Source organism: Columba livia, chromosome 13 (assembly GCF_036013475.1).
Source record: "Columba livia isolate bColLiv1 breed racing homer chromosome 13, bColLiv1.pat.W.v2, whole genome shotgun sequence".
In the NCBI taxonomy this organism is placed as follows: domain Eukaryota; kingdom Metazoa; phylum Chordata; class Aves; order Columbiformes; family Columbidae; genus Columba; species Columba livia.
In genome coordinates this window covers 19,028,720-19,048,767 of record NC_088614.1, presented here as the reverse complement: position 1 = coordinate 19,048,767, position 20,048 = coordinate 19,028,720, and the positions used below count along the sequence as shown (strand labels likewise).

The window sequence follows — 20,048 nt, the reverse complement described above, 5'->3', positions numbered from 1 at the left end:
TGAGCAGCTTGCCGCAGTTCTTTTTATTAACCTCCAGACCTTACTATTTAACCACAAATAGATTTGGGTCATGCATATTGAATTGTTTTGATAACAGTCTAGTGTTTAATAATAAACTCTTCTCCAGAAAATTAAACAGTTCCAAAGCTGTGCTCCACAAATGTGGTTTTGGAAAGAGCACCATATGACAGCTCAGATGGGCAAAGAAACCACAGGACATTAGCAATGCTCAGTGCAGAATCTTTCTAAGCTGAATAATTGCTTAGGAAAGATTATGACAGAGATAACAGGATGTAACACAAAATAAAGAAATCATAAAGTATCAAATAGCCAATGCCGGACAGCTGGCTATTAAAAGGCTACCATCAAATAGATTGGTTAATTGACCTTTAAGTTGTTTAGGACCCTGAGAGTCATCCCTTTCCAGATCCAGGAAGCGTTTCTCATAACTTTGATAATCTGATGTCCTTTATGGAACTTTATTTTGTAAAGACAATGTAGTATTTACTGGTTTACAAATAAGTCCATCTCAGATTTGCTTTTTCATCCTTTCTATTTACCACATATTTTTTTTTAATTTATGTATCTATCCACTGAAATATTTATGCAAGTTGGGTCCAGAGGGAAGCAATCTTGTTTTTCCAGATTGTAGTTGCTGCTCTGAGACAACTCCACAGAGTAAGTAAACACAGAATAAGAGAATTGGTTTTGTGCGTGCTTTCCTCGGGCACATGCTCCCCACTTGCTGTAATACTCAGAATTTGGAATTACAGAAGTGCTAACAGCTCTGCTGAAACCAACAGGAGTGAAATATTTGAAACATGCTGAAGATCTTCCCAGAAATTACTGGGTTTTGGTCTTTGTCAGAACTGATAGAAGCATTTATTCTCTCAAACATAATAAATGGACTAGGTTATCTGCTACATTGATCTGAGGGTCCACTTCATTTGAGATGTTATTGACAATATTATTTGGAACTGCAACCCTGAACTGAACGTTTTACAACAACTTCGACAGTGGAGATCCTCTATTGTTGTTGATATCATTCCACAGTGCAGTATCTTACCCAAAAATAACCCTGATGGAGCTCTCTCCAGTTCTAGATCATCAGCAACCCAGTTCCACTCCCCAAATTAATATCTGTTGGCAACCTTACTAAAGACAGCTGTAACATCACCAAATACAGCGCCACACAGTAGTGGATGCTTCAGATTGTCATTTACAGCTCTGTGACTAGGCAGTGTGGTATATCCTATCTTATCACCATTGATTGATTTAACAACCTGCGTGGGTTAAACAGCAAATCTCAGTCTAGGACTGTCAGTCCGGTAATTTCTTTGAATGGTAAGATCTATGAAATCAATGTATTATAGAGGAAGACTATGCAAAAAATTATGAGGTTGTTTTCCTGTTGTACGGTTTTTCAATAACTAGAATTTGAGCTCTAAATTTGAAAGTATCAATTACACTTTGTGTGTTAACATAAATATCCCTGCTAATATGTGCTTTCTTGATTGAAACCCTCACTACACAGCATCTGCAGATTTTTTCTTGACCTTGCAGAAGCTGTAAGCTGTAAATAACAACATCCTCTCTAGCTATTTTCAGCAGCAATATTAGTGCCTTTTTTTTTAATCTCTTCCTCATCCGATCAAGTGTCCTTTCCTCTTGCTTCTTTCTCAAAACTGACATCACCTATCGACCATCTATGCTGCTAGTTCTGGTTAATCCCCCACACCTCTTTACACATCTCTGCTTATGATCCACCAGCATTTCCTTCACCTTCACATCTTTAGTCAAATTTCAGATTACTTTCTTTCCACTGAAGCAAAAACCATTCTTTTGCTTGCTTTCTCCACTGCCTTGGGGATTTCTCACTATTCTTCCTGTCAATCAGATTACTGTCCATTCATCTTTCTCCTAACATATGTAAAGTGTTATGAAGTTTTGTCATTTGTTCCTCCACAGACTTGTAAATTATCCAGTACTACTTTTTCATTTTGACAACGAAACTACTTGATAATGCATCACTTGTTTTCCATCTTAATTTAGTAGCCTCCATATTTTCTCTGATTTTTATGATGTCCACACAATACCCTTTTTATTCACACAAATGGATGGATATGGCAGGCATTCAAGCAGCCTCCCTGGGAGAATTCTAACTCTCTCATATGGCCAGAAGAACAAAAGCAAGCAGCTGTTGAAAAGGTCATCAGGAAACACAAGCTGCAAAAATAGCCCCATCATTTAACCCATACTAGGGCTACCTCTCAGCCCTTTCACTACACCTGTGGCACATCTCACCAAGCCAAAATTTTTATTACCTTCACAATGTGCACAGGTTTTCCCTGCCCACCCTGTAGCACTCCTTCTTGTGACATTTACATCCTTACTGTCTAACTAATGGCAGCCTTCCCACCTTGTGACTTCTTCCATTCAGTTTTGGCCTTTATAGCCCCAAGTATGAAACCACTGAATCACAAATGCTTTTGCCCTAGTACTCAAATGTTTCTTATCTCTACGCATGGTAGATTTTGGTATGAGAGGGGAAGTAAAAAAAAAAGCATAAAAGGCATGTTCAAAACAAAACAAAGACTCTTCATTGTGTCTACCTCATCTTGTACCTCTTCTTGTTAAAAATTAACTTTTGCCCACAGTCATCATTTCGTATGTCTGAAGTCTCCATCCACAGCCTGGCCTAGCTCCCCAGTTGGTAAGAATTTGCTTCACACATCAATCCAGTTATCACATACTGGGGCTCTCTCTCCAAGTTAGAGCTGTTATTAATAATAAAACCTTTTCCCAAACAAAAATCTAGAGAAGTCAACTGTACAGAGAGGCAGTAATGAATGCCAGTTTACATGCTATAATATTGTACCTTGCCATATGTTCGAGTAGCTTTCCTTGGAGAATTCCATCTATTACCCATGGACAGAAGAATAAGAACAACAAACTATTGAAAAGGTCATCAAGAAATACAAACATCCCAGATGGCATAGGTGAAAGCACTGCAAAAAAGCAGAGTGCAGAAAGAACATGCAGGAGTATCATTCTCTAATTGGCAGTACTGAGGTAGAAAGTGCACATGTTTGCTACCTTTATTAATATTAAAATGACTATTGCAAGGACACCTTAACAATGCACTTGTCCTTTTCCTCATAGAGAGACAAAACAACTTCTCCTGTCACTGACATTCCATGCTGAATGTTTCTCTTTTTCAGAGGGTTTTAAGGGAAACTGAGTAATCCAGTGACTGCAGAGGGGCACTCTGATGCCCTGCAGAGGAGTTCTCTCTTCACAGAAAGTTATGTTGGAATTCAAGGTTTTAAAGCATAACTCCTGTCCTAAGCAGGAATAAATACGTTTTTTGTCTCACTGATGTCCAGAGACCCTCCACTCTCTGTTGTACCTGTTAAAGAAACTCATGAAAACTATGAAGAACTTCACCAGTTTCCTCAGAGACTCTCTTAGATCAGATGATTTTTCTTACCTAATGCAAGGTCATTGAATCACATTTCATCACAGTCAAAAGAAGTATGTAGAGAAAAATATTCACATGCCATGACTAAAGCACAAGGTGAGTACAGACACTGTTAGAGTAGGTGGTTGCAAGTCCAGCTTGGTAAGACAAACCAACAGTGTTTGCTGTAAATACATTGGGTTTTTTGTAGCTTTGTTTTTGGTTTGGTTTTTTTCCCAGAGAGCCTTTAGCCCCCCAAAACACAACCAAACAAAAAGCTTCAAACAAACACAAGTACCCCAAAACAAACCTAAACTAACAAAAACCCTCTAACAACACATTGCTATAACAGGGCTAGTAGCGGAGACTATCAAAAACTCAATAGATCTTTGTGTTCTGATATGTTGTACTGTTTCCCTACACGCAAAAAATTGTGATAGTTAAGATAGAATCATAAAAAATAAAATACAGATGCAGAGATTCAGAACTATCCAATTAACAAGCAACTTTTTTCCATTTACCCCTATAGGCAAACGGTAGAGCAAGGGTATGTAAGAGCATGGATAGAGTAGGTATACAAGAGCAATTGTCCACATTTTTTTTCACAAGTTGGGCTTGATACAACCATTCCTTTAAGATTGTACCAACATCAATATTCTAACCCTTAAATTGGAGGGACACCAGGACAGGTCCAGCATCCTGATCTTTAAGCCAACAGAAGATGCTTCAGTAGTTATAGTACCAAAAAACACTGTAAATTTCTAGACCTACCCAACAGCTCAAAACACAGATGGACACATTATAACCTTGGATGTGAGTCTCTTTAATTCAGAACTGATAATGGAGACTTCAGCGGTTCATTGTGCAGTATGCTACTGTGCAAAGAGAAGGAGAAAGTGGACTTGGAAGAAAGAATCACAGCATCACCTAAGGACAGGCCAAGATCATTCAGGCTGCCATAATCAAAAAGAAGATGGCAATGACTCCTCATACTGGGAGAGAGAATTGCTTAGCCCAGAGACATTCATTATTTGCAGGAACTAATCACAACAAAATTGTGATGATTTAACAACCATTCTTTTAGGAAAGCTGTTTAATGCTAATCTGCTGCTCATCAGGATTGTTTTCTTCAAACTGAAAGCCTAAGAAGAGCTTAGGCCAAAGGAAAGCCATGAATAAGCCTGAAAATCAGCCTGATTATGCAGCAAACCAGAAAGCTTAAGACAAAGCTTTTCAAGAAAGCATACAGAGATAGTCAAGCTCTTAAGGTTAGACTACACAAGGAAATTACTGAGCATAAATTAGGATATGAATGCAACACATACTAGCAATTACTCACTGATTTACTAGGTAAGAATACTAAGGGGTTTGAGTTAACATACCCCATGGAGTATGTTAGACTGCTGACGAAGTTATCCTCTCCTCTTGTTTGCTACAGCCCCCTCCAAAGCTCTTGTCAAAACCAATGAAGTTTAACAGCCCACAGAACAGCTCCTCACTTGCTGCACACTGGCACATTACTAACATACATGGCAGGCAGTTTGGAAAGTTCTTCCAAGTCGTTATGGGCCGTGCTGCAGCATGGTACCAACAGAGCCGAGTCCATCACAGAGAACTGGGCCTAGTGACTGTCATTCTAACCATCTCTGGTTGTGGCTAACAGTGAGTCAACAATTGTACTTTGTTACAAGAATGCCTTTTAATCTATTGGCAAAACAGATTAAGTAAAACACCTACAACCAAAACATTGTTTGTCTTGTGGTTCAGCCGTCTTCTTTTAGCATTTCCAGTACTGAGCAAAGAAGTTCACTCTCCATCAGAAAGCAAAAGAACAGTAACAAAAATACTGTAACAGACAATCCCCTGAATAAAAAAAAACCCTTGGTCTGAAAACAAGGGAAAAGGATGCTTGACAGCATTAAGAATAGCACACAAAGACAGCGAATCATAGTGGGCAATCTACAGAGGACCACAAATCAAATACAAAGGAAGCCAGATGGATATTAAGAAACGAAATATTAGCATGGGAAAAACGAATTACATGGCACTGTAAAAATCACCAAAAAAATCCCAAACTAGATAGGTTAGCTGGATTGGTCATCCTCTTGTGCACTGTATACTCATGGGAAACAGAAGTAAAATACAATAGTAGTGAAAACTGCAGGTTTCCTGGGTCCCATGTGCTTTAGCTTAATAATGCAAAGTGCAAGCAGATGGCAAATCATGTTCAGGCTGCTCTTCTTGGTCTGCTAACTCTGAATATTTGTTAAGTTAAACCTGGAATACAAAGCTAATGTTGTGGATTTGGGGAAGGACTGAAACCTCAGCTGAGATGACCAGTGTCTTACACACATGGCTTTTTCCACCATCTAAAGCACCACGAGGACATGCGTCAGACTGGGTTTTGCTGTATAGTGCTATATCCACCAAATCCCAACGCCCTCCCCTCCACACCAGCAGTGCTGCTCTGTCCTCATTTGAACAAAGTATTTAAGCAGTTTCCTTCATCCATTTAACCAGCTGTGCTGCACAGTACATTAAATAAAAGAAGGCTGCAATGGTCTACCTTCTCCTCATGTGGAGACATGGGGAAGGTTTTAAAATGGACAGATTATTCTGGTAATAAAATGTCCATTTATTCACTGAGCAGACAGCCCCAGGGGGTGTTCCGAGGAGGATGGCAGGGTGAGGTGGGAGGAGGGGAAAAAAAATCTCCTCGACATACAAAAACTTGGTTGCATTTCTCCAGTGAACAAGTACTAATACTTCATTTCTAGCCAGCCAAAAACAGACACAACAAAATGTATCCCCAGCAGTAAAAGGCACTGCCCTATTACCCTCCCACTGTACACATTTAAACCAAAGGGCAAATAAATGTTGGCAAACAGAAATGTGATGACTTACAGTATTTTCTTTGCTACAGTAGCTGGGAGGAGAAAAAAAATCCCTCAGAAAGATTAAGAGGCAAACATAAAACTGATCTCAAAATTCCTATTTGTTGATGCCCCAGGGCAGGTACTTTTTCAACATTATACCTCTTTTTGAAAAGTACCTGCCTGTTGGGGCACCTATGCTACTGAAAGCTGGTCTGTTTTCAGATACAGAAACACTTATTCCCTTGATTTAAAAATAAATTAAAATAAAATAAAAAATTAACCAATGCTTCCCTGATTAAAACAGTTATTAGACATAGCAAAAGTCTTCAGGAAAACATCTGTTGAAAAATACTATTTATTTTGGAGGGACTCTATTCCAAAAGCAAAAGAAACTGAACATATTGGAAAGGACCTGAATTTTAAGCCCAGGAATGATTCCTCATTTTGCAAACTGTCTAAACTGCAGATTGCAAATCAGGAGGAGAAGGATTAAACTCCGTCCACCTGCTAACTAGATTACTGTTTTGCCTTAAAGGTTCCTTTTTCATTCCTCTCAATAATTTTGGCATTCACTGGCTAAATCTTTTACTTGTGGCCCATATACACACTGGAATAATATTATTCTTAATGGACATAAGATGTTCTCATTGGCATAGTTGTTAATTCTTAGGGAAACTTCCCTAAGATTATTTTACCCCCTGCCTATTACTATTCTAGCCCCTAGTAGGAGGGACTCTTTCATTTGATTACTAATTGTGTTTATTTCAAACACATTCAATTCTTAGCAAAGCCACCGAGGTTCTGCTTGCACTTTAAATTTGCAGGTTTACTGTAAAATGCCAGGCACATTGAGATGAATCAAACTCATCTAAGCATGAATGAAATGTAGTGAGAAAGTCCCTTCTGGCATCATTTCTGGGATTAGTAATTTGTGAAATTGTGGTGATGCAAGGGAACAGCATGAGAAAGCCATTTCCTTCCCCTTTGTCCAGTCTAAATGCAAATCTGAACTTTCTTGGCAGTTCATTTGCATATTAATGCATATAGTATTCCACTCCAGAGATCACTTCAGATTTTCTAAATTAAGTTGGGTGGGTGGGCTGAGGGAAGTGGGTCATTTTTGTCATACTAGCACAAATATTCTCAGCTACTTAACCAAAAAGACAGAAAGCAGGCAATTATTTTACTTGCCCCATCTCTATTTCAATTTGCCAACTGGATTACTGTGGAGATGCAGAGGATAAAAGGCAATGGTTGACCAGAAGGAGGGAAATGCTTCATGTCACTGAAGAACAAACATGATGAAATTGAGAAAGGGTAAGAGTGCACATCAGTCTAATTAGCATTTCTTCCTGGTAGCTTGGGAAATGTCAGCCACCAGTTGGTGGCAAAATAAAGATGTAATGTGAGTAATAATGAATTAAATTGTGGCTATTTGCATTGAAATGTTAAGATAATGATCTGAAATTACTATTGTAAATATTTCCCTTGACAGTTGAAAATTGGACTTAAAGCTAATAGTACTTCAGATGAACTTTAAGCCATGAAATCACTTTTAATGCTTTACACTCCTCTTGGCTATGACAGTGTGTTTCAGAAAGTTAATTTACCTCTGTTTTGTTCAAGCTGTTTGGTAATTGATGCATACATCATGGAGGTTTTAATGAACAACTACAGGGACTATTTACCCTATTCACTAAGTATAACTGAAATACTTGATTACTACTCCTGAGCCGAATAAGCCAACAGAGTCAAGCACAACAAATATTTTTGGCTGGGGACTGAAGGAGGCGAGATTAGTAAGGATCTGTTCAAATGCAAAGAAAAAGGCAATATTTTTGTAAAATACTTGAACATCTTCCTGCATTAGCTGCAATTTATAATTTTGCTGTTAGCATTACAAAATGCTTACGGAGAATTTATATCTGTATGTCTACAAACTAGTACTGTCAGAGTAAGGTTAGCGGACAGAATGGAAAAGCAGCAGATATCTTCACAACATCTGCTGTGTAAATAGCTTTCCAGTAATAGTGCATTTAAAACGAGGGTTTCTTTCCAGACTATAGAGTCTAATTACATTGTAACATTATTTTTGCCAGAAGGCACATTACTTAAAAATAGATGATGTAAAAGCTTTAAGATTACACAGAATTACGTCAAGTTCACAAAAAGTGGTTTTGCCCAATTAAAAGGAATGCTAAAGACTTTTAAAGAGCAATGAGGCTTCTGAGCATCTGAACTGAGATCTCCTTAGATCTTTGATAGCTCTTGCTTTTAGAGAGTGCCCACTTACTGCCCTGGGCAGTGAAAAATGGATTCAGGTCAATCACAAGTTTTACAGTTGCAACTCAGATGGCTGATGAGATTCAGGCTGCCAAATCTGTATTCCATATATCAATCCCCTGAACCTGTATGAATAGTCAAAAGTTGTTTTTCAAACTCTCCCACAAGTCTGTCCCAGCCTAAATTCTGCCTCCTTCCACCTGCCAATAGTTGCAGATCTTCATGAACTTTCAAGAGATGGGTCTGTAGGCCTCAGCCCCACAGCCTCCTGAAGTCAATCAGCTTTTTGTTTTCATGCACTGACTCCAGCATTGAATTATTGAGCCAGATTACCTTCCCCTGTTTATATGGATCGGGCACTTCGTTGACCACCCTCCCTTTAGTTATAAGAAATACACTTTGTATATATGAAGAAATATAGAAAAATAAAATCCAGATATTGTTAGTACTTAAAATACAAATGGTTTTGTAAAGAGAAACTGTCGTGTAGTCTGACTGTATGCAGTGCTTCAGGTGTTAACAGTTAGATCTTTTTCCGGATCTGTGCAGCTTCTGCACTGTGCACTTAACTGGGTTACCAGAGACCAAAAGAAATCTCTATTGAATCATCTTGCACTTCATATATGCTATGTTATATTTAGGGAGGTAACTAAGGAGAAATACTGTCACTGTATTTGTCATGCATTATCCTACTGCAGGAACAGTTAAGAAACATTTTCCTTTCCAGCTCACATTCAGACTCAAGTGAGCCACTGCATTTTTAGTCTTCCTAAGATTTCATATTTCAGTCCTTCTGGATTATTTTTCTGGAGAGATGGAAAATAAATCTTCCATCTCTACAGAAATGTCATTGTTTAGGCAGCACAAAGGCCTTATCAATTAACAACTATCCCTTATTTGCTGTGTCCACTGCTGTGCATCCAGGACTGGTTATAAAGCTGCACAGACTCCCACAGCCTGAGGGAGTTAAGAGGAATTCAAGGTATCTTGGAAATATACTGGCAGAATATACTGATATTCCCACTAGTGGGAAACCACTAAGCATCCCTGGGCACCTCTGTCAAACTGTGAAAGCCTGAAAGTGACATATAGTCAAAAACCAGGAAGCAAGAAATATAGTATTGACAACCTGAAAATTTTTAAGGTACGGTGTAATGCATTTAATATAGGCTCTTCGTATCACCGCAGTATCAAGATTCTGTATTGTGGGTATTGTTTCTGCAATGCAATTCTGTGTAAAGTATAGATGAAGTTGAGACTTCGGTAAGTGGTCTTTCTTGAAATTGAGTTAATCAGAGATAGAGCCTAAATGAGAGCTATCTGTGGGTTGGGTCATAAGTGACAGAATGCACACAGCTGAATGAGATATTGGAGAAGATTCTGCCTTGGAGCCATCTTCCCTGCTAGTCTCCTTCACTTTGTCTAGCTGCTGTTCACCATCTCAGTTGCTGCTTGTACACTTCTCTCCATCATGGAGAAGCATAGAAACAACATGCCAAGTAGCTATATATCTACTTAGAGCTTTAATGTGGTGAGGGAAATGCTTATGTGATAGACTTGCTAAAGATCTGGCCTCTCTCAGCTCTGTGTTTATATTTATACATTTAATCAGAAAAACAAAGATGGGGACTGATTATACACTTTTAAAGCTCTTGACCTTCTTATTTTGCCTCTTACCTTAGCACTAACAGCTTTAGACATTTGACTGCTCTGATTTTTAAGGGCAGAGGGAGGAAGGGAACGTGGGGGGAAAGAAGGATTCTTCTTGTTTATGGTGTTACTATTTAAACAGTTCCAGTTAAACTTTGTAAAGCACCTTCCTTTCAGGTCAATAAAATGGCCACAGGCCAAGTTCCCATCTGTGCTTAACTTGTGTTTGCTGGCTGAAGACAATGTCCTACTAGGCCTGTTTAAAAAGAAAAGCAGTGTAGTGTGATACCTCTCTGCTAGCATGTGTCTAAATGTAAGTTTGCTAACTACGATATCTCAAAGGTTTCGGTCACACCAATGTAATCTCTCCCATATTCTAAATTTGCCCACAGATAGGAAGTAAATCCAGGACACTCAAGTAAAAGTCAGATATAAAAAAGTAAAAGTAAACAAACAAAGAAAAGTAAAAGGATCCTCAAGTTGCACTGGAATCATTTACTAGGTGAGTCCTGAGGTATCCCAAAGAAAACAGCTCTGAGGTGTTACTGAAGAGACAAAAGAAAAAGGTTTCTCATGAAACTGAAGATACTTCTCCCATCTTGCTTCACTCCCAAAACCATGGAAGCTTCCTTAGTCTGTAAGCAGAGAGATCTAGAGCTACTATTGTAAATTTTCCAGCTCTGCCTTCATTCTGTCATGCTTTTCCAGCAGACATTGTACTTCAGTGGAAAACAAGCATAAGAGTGTCACCAAGTCATATTAAAATTTGGGGGGAAGAGGGGGGAAAAAAAAAGTTTCAGTCTGATACTGAAAAATGCCTCCTCTCTCCATCTCCTTGTGCACAGAACCACTAACAAATTAGCCAAAGAGTGTATGATGTTTGCTTCATCTGTAGGTCCTGTCCTTTCTCTCCAGAACAGAACTTAGAGCTACTGCAGTAACAGTTCCTTTGTAGAAGTGACCCTGTATCTCTGAGAACCAGGAAGAACATCTTCCCTAATTGGTGGTGGAATTAAAACCAGAAAAGGGAAAGAATTTGGAGTGCCAACACTGCACAGGAGACCTAAAAGACACAGAAAGTTGTTCACAAAAGAATGCCACAGTATGTCTGCAGCAAAACATACAGCAACAACATAAGAAACAAAGCAGAACAAGAGATGACAAGGAGAGGTTGATGGGACATTTTGGAAGGCTGAAGACAGGTTGCCTGAAACACTGACCTATTCGATACATAGGTCAGCCTGCCATATGTAATGAGCTGTTGCAGTATGTTGTAAAACTGCTGCAAGAAACCACTGCTATAGCTTTATCTCTTTCCTATTATGAGTAAAGGTCAGGCACAAGCTCCTTCTGTTGCTCTTGGCTGTTCTGAGTGAAGGCCATGGAAGGAACCCATTACAGAATAAAAGTGAATTGCTCCAGGCTCGTAAGTTGCATTGCCAGTGGGGAGGCACATAGCTAATAAAAATGGTCTGGTAGTAAATCATTTAATTTCTTGGCTGCTCCTACCCTCATTTTCAGATGGAAGTCGATGTTCTAAGAGCTTTAAAATTCAGCTCTGATCAGGAAATGAATTTAGTTGTTTGAAAAGCAGCTGTTTGAAACAGTTTTGTTCCTTCTTTAGCCTCAGTGGAGCTTGAAATCAACTGCTGATAGAGAGAGACAATTGTGCAATCCCCTGGCTTTTGGGGTTGTTTTTTTTTCTTTTAAATAAATTACAATGAAATGTCCTTTCTCATTAGCATGCTGTTTCATTGCTACAGAAGGAGAGCCTATAGGTCTGTTAACTCATGCGACAGTCAGGGAGCCCGAGTTCGACCTGTGGTGCTCTCCGAGTGGTTTTGGAAACCACTCCATTCTCCTGTGCTTTTGTGCCTGGTCCTGTTTTAGGCCATCAGCTCCTAAGGGAAAAGACTGAGTTTATTTGCAATTTCACCTGTTTTATGTTAGACACATTCCCTTTTTTCACAAATTTACATCAGGTGCTGTTATAATAGGATATAAATATAATAATGAGAAAAAATAATTCTTACGTTTTGGTTTCCAAATGCTGTGCTAATTGAGGGGGGTGGAGCTTGGATCGTAAATGACTCATTAGGATCATTATAACTTCTAAGTATATTCAAACTTCAATTTACTTTTCCCTTCCCTTAGAGACTTCCTGTTTTACTTGGACCTTTGTCTGGCCCATCATGGATCCGCAAGACATTAGCCTGCTTACACAAGCACTCTACTATCTCTACTACTACCCTGCTCCAACTTCAAGCTGGTCACTAGTTTGATGGATTAAGATTCTGACAGTAAAGAATACTTCTTAGCTGTACTTGCCATACCTTTATGACAGCTGAAAGTGATGCATTATTACTGCAATCAGAATGTTACTTTCAAATATTTATGGAACTGTATGATATTTTTTGCCTTGTCCAATAGCTGAGATTGATAGATTCTACTGGTCCTCCTTATTGATCTTGTACTTTGCACCAGCCTAGTTTATTGACCAATTTTAAAGGGGCTTATATACTTCATAAAGTTAAGGTAAATTAGTACATTTCTTGCACTTCATAAAATCTTCAGAGGCTAAAGCTTGCCATGAAAAGTGCTTACCAAGATGCTACCAAGTGCTGAATATGAGAGTGTGTAGGGGTTGTGTAAAGGTTTTAATGAGCTGCACATAATAGGACCTTCTGCATCACAAAATAAGTTTCCGAAAAGCAGACTATTTTAAGAAAAAGAAAGCTTAAGTAAGCATAAGAGAATAGTTTACTATGTTTTCTTCATGGCAAGTTTAAGTTACTTGCTACCAATTTTAACACCAAAAAAAGTTTGTGTTTGAGAAGACCACTTATGCACTTCAGTGTGGGCATCCCACAGCTAATCTATTTTCCCAAAGTGACATAAAAAATTAGTTAAAGGAAATCAAGCAGTTTCACGATACCATGCAGAGAAACAAGTGGTTCTGATATTTTTAACAAAATTAATGAGAATGACACTGGAAAAAAATCCTCTACTTAAGAACTGATTCTTAGACTTGTAAGGTATATTGTGTTTTTCTTGCTTTTCATGCTAGCATAAGTATTTCCTGTTTTGCTGTTTCCAAAAAATTAATATCAGCATCAACAGTGGGTGGCAGGAAGTAGAAGAATCTCATCTAAGTCATCCCATACCCATCTTTTTCCTTATGTCTAGCATTTTATTAGGTGTCAGAGATAATACTTTAAATAAAATGAAAGGAGTTATTAATCCTGGAAAGTAAAGAACTGGTCATTCTTTACTTTCGTTAAAAACAGAAGGTGATTTCAAGTTATTAGTTTCTCTGAAAAACTGTTGCTTTTTTCAGAAACATCCAAATAGATAGAGGTGGGGGAAAAGAACAACAGGAAAAAAATTTGAAAAGAACTCAAAAGATATTTATACTCTAAGTTATGAAACCAATGGAAAGCCTTTTCAATTCCAACTTTGTCTTAGACTTCGGTTTGGATGAAAGTGTATTCAAATCTTTACAGTACCTGACTTTGAAACAGAGTTCTGAAATTCTATTTCCAGCTCTGCTGCTACTTTGCTCTGCATTTTCAAACACCATGTTTCCATTTCTGTGCTTAATTCTCCTTCCTACTTCACCAATAATGCAAACTTTTAACTCAGAAAACATCTTACAAGAATATGAGCAGTGACTTATGGTACTTCTGGTATTGGGATGCAGTTACACACTGCAATAGACCATCATTTTTAATTTGTTGGACTGACCTAGAGATACACAATCACTACAGTAATAGACTGACTCAGCTATTTAAACAAGTAATGCACAAGTCACCTATTTTGTGTGATAGCAAATGATAAAGGATGATAGATTCAGAATTTCAGCCTCAGATAATTATAGACTGTGCAGTCAGCCTCCCATAAGCTGTGATGGGTGTATGCAATCTCCCAACTGTTCAGAACTGTGTCTATGTGCTTTGTAATAACTGTTTTGGCTGACTATATTCAGATTTCACTTTAGAACACATTATTATGCAAGAACAAATAAAAGGCTAAATGTTTTAGAAACTTTTCATTGCACTTTAAACAATAAACATTTTTTTTTTTCCCATTATTGCAGATGCACCTCAGCTTTTTGGGGATAAATAATGTAAGTATACAAACTCTGTTATCTACCATATATTCATATATACTTTCCTTTCACCACAGCTGAAATTCGGTAGTATCCAGTAAGGTGCACAGTTGATTTCAGAAAGAGGAAAAGCACAAAATAATCATGTCTAGATATGTCCTCCCAGACTCCAAATACCAGCAGGCTTCCTACAAAACCTGATTCGGAGGCTCTACAGCCCTGATAAACTTTTCCCCTATGAAATCATCTAGCCCCAATTTACATTCTCTGCCTCTGCAACCACCTGTGGCAATGAGTTCCACAATTTCAGTATTGCCAAGCAAATGTACAGCTGATAAACAGACTTATTACTCATTTTAGTGCAATTTCTATGCTTGTCACAGTTTAGGAATGTGCTCTTAAATGCTTATATGATATGCACATTAGCCTGACTTTATAATCTAAGACATGCAAATTGGTCTTTATACCAATGTAAAACCCTTGAAGTCAATGGAGTTTCACATATAAACATATAGTCTGTCCACACAGATTGAATTACAGGTTAAGGGCTGTAATTGCAGCAAATAGCACATAAATACTAGAATGACACTCTTTGTTACTTCTGAACACTGAGAATATTTCCTATACCAAAAAGGTTATTAATAAAGATAGTACTGCTCCTTCACAAAAAAACAAATAAAATGAAAAGCTAGAAGAAAGCCACAGCCTCCTTTTAGTACTTCAATTTGTCATGAAGTGACAGAGAAGTCAAAACTTCAAATCAGTAAAATAAGGTAAAAATGTATATGAAACTTCAGCAGTGTCTGGTAGTTTCATTGTACAATTGTACTCATCAAAAGCTATCCTGACAGCTTTTTCATACTGAGTTAAAGGAAAGCATAATTATTTGTTTATATTTGGAAGTTCTAAGAATTCTGTGTACATATTTCATTTGACTGTATCACAAAAGAATAATTTATTGCAACTACCTAACAAAAAGCTCCCAAACTGGGCTGTTTCAATTCCTCACTCATTTCCTTCAGAATGTCTTTTTTTATATTGCCATAAGATTTCATCTCTCCAGCCTTGTGCTGTAAACTTCTAGACTGTAACAAACCTTAGCCTCAAAAATGTCAAATGCAATGAAAAATGGAAATCACCATAGAGAAAACTGTTCTCAGAGCTCCTCTGAGCCTCACTCACTCTGGCTCCAGGGTCACTGCCTGAGTTGAATATGCAAACTTATACTACCACTCACACTGTGGCTGATCCTTGCTGCTGTGTTACTAGTCAAGTTCACAGGGAAAAAGAAATATATATATCCATCCAGTTTTACCCTTCTGTCCTCTTTTCCTCCTGCTTCCTTACCAAGAACATAGCACAGGAGATGTAAATACATTTAACAAGTTACACGTTGAACAATGTGCATTTTTTTTTTAACCTCCACCATAACACACACTTGCTAAGGACTTCTGTGAAAAAACAAGAGTTTTGAAGAATGTAGCAGTATGTTAGAAAAAGTCTACAGGGCTGATCTGTGAATATATTTTTTTTAATGTAAGAATTACACTGACTATAGGCCAGAGAAGTAGAGGGTCAGGGTCTTTACACTTGCTATGTTATGACATAAATACAGAATATGATCCATGCCTTAATATTTGCTTTGATGGTAAAGGAAAATTCTAAGAACTCTAAAAAGGAAGATCTGGCCTGCTGTGCCAGCTTTAGCAGTCAGGTGAACAGAGGTTTTGCCTGCAGTCCCACCATAGCCTGGCTGAGGCAGGCAGCAGGTAGCACAAGGAAAATGTTCTTCTTTCAGACTAAGCTGCTTTTAGAAGAGAGGAGGGAAGATTGGTCTTTTGGTAAGTGTAAAACAAGCATTCAAAAGCAGCTTTTCAAGAGACCGTCCATATTCTTCAATGCTCTCTCAAGATAGTATGGCTCGATGTCTGCCCCAACACTGACACAGACATTGGCACAAGAGATAAAGGTATGGAGGAAGCTCACGTGCTAGAGAAATCAAACTGAGATAGAGACAAGCAGAACAAGGTGATTACATCAGGAACTCTGATGTTACATTGAACCATTGTCTAGTAGACTTACAAGGAGTTTGATTTTTATTTCCATGCTAGATCAAGTGACATTTGTTTGCCTGCTCTGGTAACCCTGAGACAAGTTCAAGTACTTACTTAGAGAAACCTTCCATTAAAAAACACAATTTAGTTCAGCTCTGTTTTCCACCAGATCTTACTGTAAAAAAGCAGGAAGACCAGATGCTTTGGTGGTGTGATGTTGTTTCAGTGAAGTTAAGAGAACTAGAATGATTTAAACCTCCAGCTGAGGAGCTGGCTTTACACATGGAGTTATCATTAAATTACAGGAACACAAAAAATAGCTAGCTGTTTGAACTGTATGGATTCTTCCTGGTGCCTCCTAACTGCATGCACGTATTTGCACACTCTCTGACACAAGGTTAGCTGGGTCAGAACAACACTTAACATGATTTCAGTGTGCACAGTCATACGTTATAGATGGATGCATCCTGCTGTACAACAAGCAGCTCTCTAACTCACAGTGACTGGCACAGGAACAACTAATTCTGACATGCAAGGTTTTCTCACAGTGTGTGGGCTCTTTTAAATTATTGATAGTGATTTGGAGAATACAGAGCCATGAATAAGAGTGCAGCTGTTTCAGTTGCTTTTTCATGGTTAAAAAACCAAACAAATTATATGTCTTAAGTGACAGTCTATGGAGATTAAAGGTAATTTACCTTCCTTAAACCTAAGGTTTTAAAAAATATTAAACAACAACTTTGATATCATTCTCTGAAATCAAAGAACAATGAAAGCACCTGGAACCCTGCTGCTTAAGAATACTGATTTCCCAGAATAAAAATTAAAACCATAATTTGAATCAGACTGTGTTTTTAATAATGCTCATGTGTGAATTTCATTATCATAATCGAACTTCTGCAGTTCTGCAGACCAGCTGAGGTCCTTGGTGGTGCATGCAATCAGAAATACATCAGCATCTTGGCAGGCGTGATAGTATAATGCAAACATATATCCAACTGATATGACTTCTGTGATTAAAAACATTACAATGTAAAACAATCATTGAGAGTTTACTTTTAATTTACTTTTTAATCAGCTTTATTTTAATCAGAAAATTGTAACTAGAAAAGCTCATTAAATGACATCTATAAGGAAAAAATAAAACCTTACTGCTATGTTGGTAGTTTTTGTGTAAAATTTAGAGCTAGTTTATGGCCAATGAGCAAGTTATACGCAGAGAAACCTCCTGAAAAAATAATAGATATGATACAATCCAATCATTTATTTTAAAAACATCTGAACATATTCTTTTCAGTAATACTCTCTAGTAAGCTGTTTATAGCATGAAAATCCATTATGTTGAAGTCAGAACATTATCATCATCACCAGGAAATGCATGACTGTATTAATCTGCATTCTATTTTTCTTTATAAAGACTGCCGAAAAGATGGACTAACAGCCTTTGCAGTCTTTAATTTCCTTTTAGGACCAATACTGGTATTATTTTTCACTTCACATATGCAAGACTAGAGATAAACTGTCTGGCTTTCATAAAATATCTTAATGAGCAGGTATTAGTGTAGAGAGGGGCATGGGGAAAAAGACCCAGTTCAGTGAAATGAACCAAAGGCTCCTGTTTGCCAGGGAAACTCAAGAAGCTCCTGATGCCACTTGCTACTCCTGGTGCTGGTGGTAGTAGGGCTTACTGGAAAGCATGAAAGGATTTAGTGTTATTCTGATGTTTAAGTTAAAATGAAATGCTTTGTGTCAATTTTTGCAGAAATGTGATTAGTGAAGCCTAGCACTGTTTAACCAACTTCCAGTGCACCGCAATGAAACAAAATCCAAAAAATAATGGTGCATGTCTCATGCAAATTAAGTTCTTTCCCAAGATGGCTGAACTTAGTAAAGAAGTTCATGAGTCTGCAAATACTGTTGCTATCTACCCACTTAAACTATCAGGTTGGTAACTGACCTCCTTATTAATATTGCATTGGTTTTGATATACTTCTGGCACTAAGCTTTTAATTAACATTGTGACAATTTCCCAGAATATACACAGGGGGAGTTATTCTGGCAGAGAACCTGAGACATGGAGAGCATCTCATCTCTGCAGCTGAGAACTACCCACAAGTGGGAAACTCCAGGCCACAGAGAAGGCCACAGTCACACCAACCAAGAGTAGCAGCAGATACTATTTAAAACTCTGCCTCTTTGTTAGGAAGTTGTTGTTGGATTAAGACTGTGTACATGACCAACCACAGCTCAGCTACAAGCAATACCTTGCCAAACTGTATAACTGATCCCTTCTAATCATGTGACAATAACCTAATGTGTCAAGGGAAGCATAATGCAATGCAAATTATTTTTCACCATCTGTTTATTGCGTAAATATTTTTACTCCCTCCATTAGTTACCATCTGCAGGATGATACCAGTCAGTTTACAAAACTTTATGTCAAAAATCAAACAGTGCAATAGAGCCAATTCAACATCACTAACTTCTCTTCTTTGCAACATTCATACAGGATTAATGACAACTGTTCTACTATAAAGACAATTCTCTTGGTTCCTAATTAAAATAACTTAATTTTACGTGGAAAAAGATTTCTTATTTAGTAATTTAGTTTTTTTATCATAAAACTCAGCTATACTGTTAAGCACAGGCTAGTTCCAGACCAGCTTTCTACTATGCCTCATCGTAAAAAATTAGTAATGCAATTTACATACTTAAATAGTGACTCTGACAAATGAAGAAAAATAAGCGTTACACCACAGAAATGCCAAAAAGTATTTGCTTTCTCTTGACATGGCTTAAAAAACAAAAACCACAACAAACAAAACCAACAAATCACTGAGTTCCATGTAGCTGCATGTATTTTAGAAGGTTGCTTCAAAAATTGCTCTTGAAAAGGCAAATTACCTGCATTTATTGCTTATTCTTTTAGTGTATTTTTTTCCCACAGCTCTTAGCTAATTAACATTTTTATTTCACTGATATTAGCTGAAGGCATGCTTGCTTATGCCTGAAATATTTTTACAATTACAATACCAAAGTTTTAATATTTTGATCATAACAAAATGTAGCATTTCTTTCAACCCACCATGTTCTATATTCTGCTTGGTAGGAAACACCAAAAATATGTTATTTTTCAGCACAGAAAATTCTAATATTTTCTTATGCAGATACCAACATTATTGTTCCATGAGATCTAAAAAAGAGATTTATGCAAATAGTTCATAATAAATACCAAGAATCTATAGGTGTCATGAACATAACCTTAGCAATATTACAGCAGCATCAAACAAATTATTAAAAGACATATGATGTGTATCCGTGAGATGTATATAAGTCTTTATATAATATAGCATTAGCTGCATCTCTACTTCAGTGCAGAAGTATGGTGCATGTAAACTCAATCCTCACAAGGAAACCACACACACACACAAATTGGGCAAGTGCGTACCAGTTCTCTGACATGGAATTGTCACCCGCATGTAGAAATTGACCATTCCAATGTCTGGCTCTAGATATGTATATATATTTTTATATATTTTTAAAACTATAGGTATATAATTTTTAAAGAATCGCTAACACATCCAAATAGAGATTTGACAATGTAAATGTATTAAAAG

The 20,048-nt window shown here is 37.5% G+C and overlaps 1 long non-coding RNA gene across 1 annotated transcript in view; it reads left to right on the top strand.

Moving 5' to 3' along the window:
• The first annotated feature begins 7,463 nt into the window (after positions 1–7,463).
• LOC110362292 (uncharacterized) overlaps positions 7,464–20,048 on the top strand; it is a 122,443-nt gene continuing 109,858 nt past the window's right edge. Inside the window, exons 1-2 of the long non-coding RNA XR_002419526.2 lie at positions 7,464–7,653; positions 14,366–14,395. This is a non-coding gene — a long non-coding RNA (uncharacterized LOC110362292). The remainder of the gene's footprint in view (positions 7,654–14,365; positions 14,396–20,048) is intronic.